Consider the following 7,273-nt stretch of genomic DNA (forward strand, 5'->3'; position numbering starts at 1 on the left):
ATCGGTGCTGTTGAACGGCTACTCCAGCAAGTTAATCCCGCGAAGGCAACATGCAGCGATGGCGTACCAGGGGCAGTCCTCAAACTCTGCTCTGACGTCTTGGCGCCGTCTGTCACTAGCCTGTTCAATGCCTCGCTGTCGTGCGGACATGTGCCCTCGGCGTTCAAGCTAGCTAATGTCATCCCACTGCATAAATCTGGTGATCCATCGCTGCCAACTAACTTCCGCCCTGTATCCCTTCTACCCATACTCTCCAAGCTGCTAGAGAAGTTGGTTCAGAAGGAGGTCATCACCTTCCTGGACATAACAGCATCGTTACCAACAACCCAGTTTGCGTTCAGGCGTGGCCACTCTACTGAAGACGCATTAGTCCTTATGTCAAACCGCATCCTAACAGCCAAGGACCAGGGCCTATTCACAGGTGTATGCCTGTTAGACATGTCCAAAGCCTTCGATAAAGTCCAACATGACAAGCTATTGCAGGATCTCCACAGTGTTGGGGTGTCCGGTACTGCCTTGGACTGGTTCGCCAGCTACCTATCCGGTCGCACTCAACGTGTCTGTCTGGGGTCGCGGACTAGCTCTATATCAGCTTGCACGAGTGGTGTCCCCCAAGGTTCGGTGCTGGGCCCCATTCTGTTCAGCCTTTACACCCGCGAGGTCCCCGCTGTAGTTGGCAAGTCCGAGTCAGTTCAATTCGCGGACGACATTGCGCTCGCGTGCAGCCGGCGAACAGCACAGGAGGTATCCGATGTCTTATCTGCTTCTGTTTCAATCCTTGCAGACTGGCTGAAGGATCGAGGCCTGATCCTCAATGCTGGCAAGAGCCAAGTCGTGCCAATTCCTGCCGGCCGTCAGCACACAGCGGATCTACAGGTCGTCTGCCATGACACTTCACTGCCTAGTGTGCCAAGTGCTCGTTATCTTGGCGCCACAATCGATTCCGGCATGTCCTGGCACGCCCACATTGCCAAATGTTCTGCACGCGTGTCGCAGAAGATCGGAGCACTCTGGCGAATGCGCCGCTGCCTGAATCACCAGTCACGCATGACCTACTTTAGATCGCTGATCATGTCTGACCTGCTGTATGCCTCAAACGCGTACTCTAGCTCACTGCAAAGAAGGTACCTCGACCGTCTACAGGTCCTGCAGAACAGCGGGGCTCGTGCTGTCTTTCGCCGCCCTCCGTGGTCGTCTGCCCGCGACCTGCTGGAGCGCATTGCAGTGTTCCGTGTGGCAGAAGTCTTTAATCAGAAGCTAGCATACCTGGTGTGGCGCTGTCGTTATGCACTGGCAAGTCCAGAGTTGCAAGCCCTGCTAACCCCCGCTGCACCCGGCCCTACTCGGCTCCAATCTGCCATGGGCCTGTGCGTGCCAGTTTCCCGTTCGGTTGCGGGGCGGGGGCGCTTTGCTTGCAAGGGTGCTGTATTATGGAATGCCCTCCCCAGCGACATCCGTGCCATCCATCACGCTCGGCAGTTTCGCACGCAGGTAATCCCCTATACCTGCGCCCTGTAGATGTCGACAAGCGAAATCTGATTTTTTCTGTTCTCTTTCTGTTGTACCCGATCTCCCTCTGATGTACCGCTGACTCTACGTTGAAGATCAAAGTATTTGAATTCTCATTCTCATTATGATTTTCATATTCGCTTTCATGTTATTGGGTCTATGCCCGTTTGAACTTGCGAATCAAAATAAATACAAACAACAACAAATGCTCCAAATCTCTATTTAGAAGATCATGTGCAAATCGACCCAAATCGATTCTTGCCATGTTCCGGCCAAGTCACATATTTATGTAATATGATAAGAAGTGGAAGGTGAGTCCAACCAAGACAAGAGCGAGCTGAAAGTCTCACTTGTGATTGATGTTGGCGGATGAACATGTATGTTGAGAACAATATTGGCAAGACAATCCAAAAATACGGTCAGACAACAATTCAAACACGCATAGCAACATACCACACAACTTTTGTGTCTCCAAATATTCGAAAGTGGATTGGAGGAAGCTAACATGAAATGTGAAGAACTGAACGCCTCAGCACTACAGCACAGTACTTCGACCAAGGTTTGCCTTCATATACCTGCACTTTTTTACAATCTCTTGTTGTCTGATGATTGGTTTTTGCATTAACCCTATTGGAGCCCTCACAGTCAAAAATCGACGGTATACCGTCGATGGACTAAAATGTTCGTAACTCACTCGAAACTCGACGGATTTCCACGATCGAAATATCTGGGAAGAAGCCGAAGAGCTCAGCGTTCTATTGCAACAATCGCCAAAGAGCTACGATGCCGCGTTGCAGAGATATCACGCTCGACATTTCGACAGCCTTCCAACTTGGAAGGTTCAAGGTTATGGAAAGACGAAAGAGGGGAAGGCAAGCGCAACGAAAATGAGCACAAGCTACAGTCCCAACGGAAAAAAGAATGTCGATTGTTACTGGACTATGACGAGACCAGTAGGATATTTGACAAAGCGGTCTAACTACAATTCGAAGCAGCAAAGCAGCACACCACCCAACTTGGGTGGGTCATAAATATCTAAGATAAGTAAAGAAAGAGAAGCTTTGCGAAAACGAATTGTACAAGCCGAAAGCCAAACTCCTACAGTACTCCTCATGCATGACATTGTGATAGACTAGTTGACTACAAAACAAGTTGTTTCACACGACGTACGTACCACCGTATGGTTTGTGACGGCTCATCAGGTGTGCAATTTGAAACTCGGGGATGTTGAGCCAATAATAAGTGTAGAAAGGAAAAGGAAATATAGATACGAGTTGAGAGTAACTCTCCATCACTGTAACCAGATACTATATACAGTCAGAAAGTGCAACAACTAGGCACAAAACTGACAGAGTACTGAGACATTCGACGTCCTGACACGTAGCTTCAACATATCTCATCGTAGCGCTAACCGACAGCCTTTCAACTTGGAAGGTTCATGGTTATGGAAAGACCAAAGAGGGGAAGGCAAGCGCAACGAAAATGAGCACAAGCTAAAGTCCCAACGGAACAAAGAATGTCGATTGTTTCTGGACTATGACGAGACCAGTAGGATATTTGACAAAGCGGTCTAACTACAATTCGAAGCAGCAAAGCAGCACACCACCCAACTTGATATATAAGATAAGTAAAGAGAGGGAAGCTTTGCGAAAACGAATTGTACAAGCTGAAAGCCAAACTCCTACAGTACTCCTCATGCATGATATTGTGATGGACTAGTTGACTACAAAACTAATTGTTTCAAACGACGTACATTTCGCCGTATGGTTCGTGACGGCTCATCAGGTGTGCAATTTGAAACTCGGATGTTAAGCCAATAATTATAATAATAATAATAACAATAACAATAATAATAACAATAATAAGCAGCAGTTTCACACGACGATCGTTTGGCCGCATGGGTAAGCACGGCTCATCAGATGTGCATCGTCATACTCGGGATGAGAGCCAAGGATTAATGTATAAGAAGAACAGGGAAACAAAGAGCTACAACTTACGCTATAATATCCACTAACACGTACCAGCACCGCTTTATCATGAATTAGCATTGCACGACACTGACCGACGGTAGTGACGTTCTAAACCTAACTGGCAATCAACTCTAGCACTAGTTTAGACCGTCAGCAACGTAGGTCAGTGTCGTGCAATGTTATCGCATGAGCTGATTGTGAAGTGACTGGTGGTGTTAGTTAATATTATAGCGCTACTTGTAGCTCTTTGGTCCTCTTTTCTTCTTATAAATTAATCCCTTCGCTCTCCACCCAAGTCTAACTATTTTCATCAATAACTCGCATCTTTCACAATAAATATAAACGTTGAAAATCTGAATCGAACATGAATCGAAAACGCACCGATTGTTTCAAAAACGCACCATTTTCTGCGACGAGACAATAAAATCTTTTTATTCAAGACAAAACAGAACCTAGTACTATTTTGTTCAAAACTTGACTCCAGTCAAGACATTGGAATGTGTGTGGAGTCAAGACAAGGGCATGGGCATCTGTGTGTGCATTGCCACTTTCTCAAATTGACAAGACAGGAAGTATGTACAACACAACCGTGTGCAATTCATGAGTGCATAATATACATAAGAAACATGCAAACATAAAAAAGAACAACTCAAGGCTTGGGTTTGATGCCTACAGATATTTCGCGGATACTGTTCTGTGACCGTGTCCTGTCCTCCAAGCTTACTATACCATTGCATGTCGCTGCCATCCATGCTGCGTTCATACTGATTATCGGCCCTACCAAACACCCAACAAGCAGCAACGAGTGCATCGCACTGGGGACAGGAACTCCATCGGCGCTGAGAGGCGTTGTCAAGGCGTACTTGTGCAACTCGAGTATTGTCGCCTCCAGGCCAGGCTCTTTGGCGATCTCATTCGCCCAGCTACTTGCGGTCTCTGTACCTTTGGCCACTACCCTTGTCGAGATCTTTGTAGCCCTCTCTACAAGGTAGTACTCTGATTGGTCGAGGAGGTGAATCGAAACTCCTCGCCTCAGAAATCTTCGCCTGTAATTAGGTACGAGTGGCGTGTACCTTAGGCAATTCAGCCAGGTTGGAATGACGCATGAGATAGTCATGTTCAAGATGTCGCGGCGCTTGTAAATTGGCCAGAATTTGTCAATGAAGGATCCTCCAGGAGTGCATTCGAAAGACTTCCCGAAGTCCGTGATCTTCACCATACCAGATGCCCCGTGTACTAAGACATTCTTCTGGTGGAGATCCCGATGTACAATGTTAGCCTGGTGGAGGAAGGCTAAGCCGGCGTATAGCTGCCGGCAGATCTCCTGGCGTACTGGCACGGACTTGGGGATCTTCGTTCTGGCTTCTCGCATCCACCTCAGCAGATCAGAATCGCACATCTCGAGAACCAGAGCCACTTCCCTTGGATTCTGACCCTGCGCTTCCTGCCTTGCAAGATCAACCATCTCAATGATGTTGGGATGTCCTCGGAGTGATGTCAACCGACGCAGGACATCTATCTCCTTCCTTTGGCTATTGTCCTTTAAACCTTCACTGGTTTGGATCTTGATGGCTACGGAAGTTTGGGTCCCTTCTATAATCCCATGGCGAACTATGCCGAAACGCCCCGCACCCAGATCTGCATTCGGGACCACCCGGTATCTTTTGGCGCTTTCTATGCCCTTAAAGAATACTGCTGGCTGATCTGGTGCAGGCTGTTCAGTTGCTAGCGCATTTGAACCAGCGCTCGGCCCACGCCGAAAGATTCTCCTAAGATACTCAAGAGGCGAACTAGCCATCTCTAGGATGTTGGAGCTGGGACTAGGGTGATACAGTCACTGCTGCATAACTTACAGCGAAAGTTCATAATTCGCGCAAGTGCCGAAGTTCTGTGCCCTGATAAATGAGCATCACGGCTCTGCTTAAATACTTTCTTGGCTATTGCGTTACTGCGGTATAGCGTACTCAAGAATACTATTATATGAAGGAAACGTATTCGAAATATTTATTTATACGGTGCCAATTGCACATAGAATATACCCATTCTGATATTGTAGTGATAAAATAGGTGTCTTCAAACAATACGACAGGGAAAGAATGAAGAACACCAAAGATAGAAGGGATGAAACTCGGCGATGAAATCAAAATTTGAAATGGTCATCTCCAAAAAAACTTCAGGCATATGAATCAAGGTCGTGTAAAAGATTCAACTCAATCCTTAGACGAATGCTTTGAAAAATGTAAAGTGTCGCTGTGTTCGACGTTGGACACGGACCTGTGCTGCTAAAGCCCGACAAGCTGAGATAACGTCCGCGACAAAGCGGATCGCGTAGTAGTTGAGCCATGTCATCCTAGGGGCTCCCGTTAGAAGACCATAGGTCTGTGGGAAACACCCTAGTAAAATAAAAGTTAAGAATAATAATAATAATAATGTGGAGGAAGTACCTTTGCTGTTTGCGTCACGCACAGCTCACTGACTTGTCGATTTAAGGATTATACTTTATAGCAAATTACATTCGGGCCTGATGTAAATCGGGCTTTGAAAACAAAAAATTCATTGCTATCATGGTCGCTGTGTACGCCTTAGCAATGTCTTCGATAATATTCGTCCAACTTAATGGTGAAGAAGAGATTGGCGCGACTTCGGCGAAACTTCAGACGGGGAGCGAATCCAATTAGGATCAAAAAGGCGAAGGACAATAATTCATTTTGTCGCACTCGCTGACTGTACATGATCTGGTTACGTTGGTAGACAGTCATAATTCGTAACATTTTTGTCCTTCTCCTTTAAAAAAAAAATTCGTTCCCCCAATATATCAATATCGGTGTTACAAATTCAAATCATGTTGCTGATCCCTTTTCTCATTCTTCCTCTACTGCTCCTTCTTGTTTTATTCTTCACAAGCACCCATACTACTAGTTCTGCACAGTCTGCTTCAGATGGTCTCATCACTATAATTCATGTTCGTTTGAACTTTTTTTAACGCTCTGTGTGAAGCTTCTTTTATGGGCAAAAGAAACAAAATGGATGAAAATGCAATTCAAATTTAATGCAAATCCAGTAAACCAGAAAAGGGAAAAATGTAACCCCCCCCCCAAAAAGGGACCAAGGAATTACGAGTTACGCTAAAATGTCCACTAACACCACCAGTTAATAAACAATCAGCTCATGCGATAGGGTGGTGGTATTGGACATTTTAGCGTACCTTGTAGTTCTTTGGTCCTTTTTTTGTATCAATTAATTCTTGGCTCTCCATCCAAGTCCAAAAGAAATAAAATTTCGTTTATCTCCTGCTCGGACATAGTTTAGCAGCGCAAGTAACTCTATCTTTCCTCTCTCATCATACATGCGTCACACTCTCATGGAATTTTCTCTTATAAGATTGCATGCTTCACACTCTCATGTGATATTTCTGTTCTTTCTTCGTCTTTTTGTGAGAGCTTGGACAATCCACTTGTCCAGGGAAGAAGGCAGCAATGCCTGTTCATTCTGGCGAAGTAAAATGAAATATACCAACCAAGTAAAGTGGGCATAAACGATGCGCTATTTTGACATTCAGCTTGGATTGCATAGGCTATGAGCTACGTTTTTAAACAGTAGGGAAGAAAGAGATATACGTTTGGCGAGACTTAGGTTCAGCAGAAGCAATACATGTGAAGCGAAACTGGAACAACAGCGAGACACTCTTTTCTAACTGTCCAGCCAAGTAATTATAGAATATGCGACAAAAAGGCACAAAATGACACGGAATAATGACTGTATATCGGCGACTACTCAATCTGCAGACAGAACTG

Source organism: Sycon ciliatum, chromosome 9, assembly GCF_964019385.1.
Source record: "Sycon ciliatum chromosome 9, ocSycCili1.1, whole genome shotgun sequence".
Lineage (NCBI taxonomy): Eukaryota > Metazoa > Porifera > Calcarea > Leucosolenida > Sycettidae > Sycon > Sycon ciliatum.